Below are 983 nucleotides of genomic sequence, written 5' to 3' on the forward strand. Positions count from 1 at the left end.
CAGAGAGTGTTTACAGGTAATAGGGGCTGCGGGTTGTACAGAGCAGGTGCCTCCAGGACTGGGACCCCGAGGCTGTCCATCTTTCCATGGTGACAGGCAGTTCTGGGAAGGAGGACAGACTGCATTCCGACGTGAGCTCCCAGGTGCCCGGGCGGACAGCTCCCAGCCCGGTCAGCACGTGCTTTCTCTCCTCAGGACAGAACCATCATGGTCCACAGAGCAGGATCCCTCTTTCTTATCCCTGTAGGTGGTCCCCAACCTATTCTATTTCTGCCCCTCACAGTATACGATTCAACCTTGTCTCTGCTGAATTGGCTCAAGGGGTGAGAGGCAGCCGAGTGTTTACAGGTAATAGGGGCTATGGGTTGTACAGAGCAGGTGCCTCCAGGACTGGGACCCTGAGGCTGTCAATCCTTCCATGGTGACAGGCAGTTCTGGGAAGGAGGACAGGCTGAATTCTGACGTGAGCTCCCAGGTCCCCGGGTGGACAGCTCCCAGCCCGGTCAGCACGTGCTTTCTCTCCTCAGGACAGAACCATCATGGTCCACAGAGCAGGATCCCTCTTTCTTATCCCTGTAGGTGGTCCCCAACCTATTCTATTTCTGCCCCTCACAGTATACGATTCAACCTTGTCTCTGCTGAATTGGCTCAAGGGGTGAGAGGCAGCCCGGACGCACTGGTTGTCCGGTGGAAAAGATGTAGTCTGCCTTTACGTGGGAGGACAGGAAGCAATCTTTGCCTCCGGTTCCCATAAAAACCTCTCTCCGGCCCTAACCGGTTTGGCTCAGTGGATAGAGCGTCGGCCTGCGGACTGAAGGGTCACAGGTTCCATTCCGGTCAAGGGCATGTACCTTGGTTGCGGGCACATCCCCAGTTGGGGGCGTGCAGGAGGCAGCTGATCGATGTTTCTCTCTCATTGATGTTTCTAACTCTCTATCCCTCTCCCTTCCTCTCTGTGAAAAATCAATAAAATATATAGAGTT

Source organism: Myotis brandtii, unplaced genomic scaffold, assembly GCF_000412655.1.
Source record: "Myotis brandtii unplaced genomic scaffold, ASM41265v1 scaffold1554, whole genome shotgun sequence".
Taxonomy (NCBI): domain Eukaryota; kingdom Metazoa; phylum Chordata; class Mammalia; order Chiroptera; family Vespertilionidae; genus Myotis; species Myotis brandtii.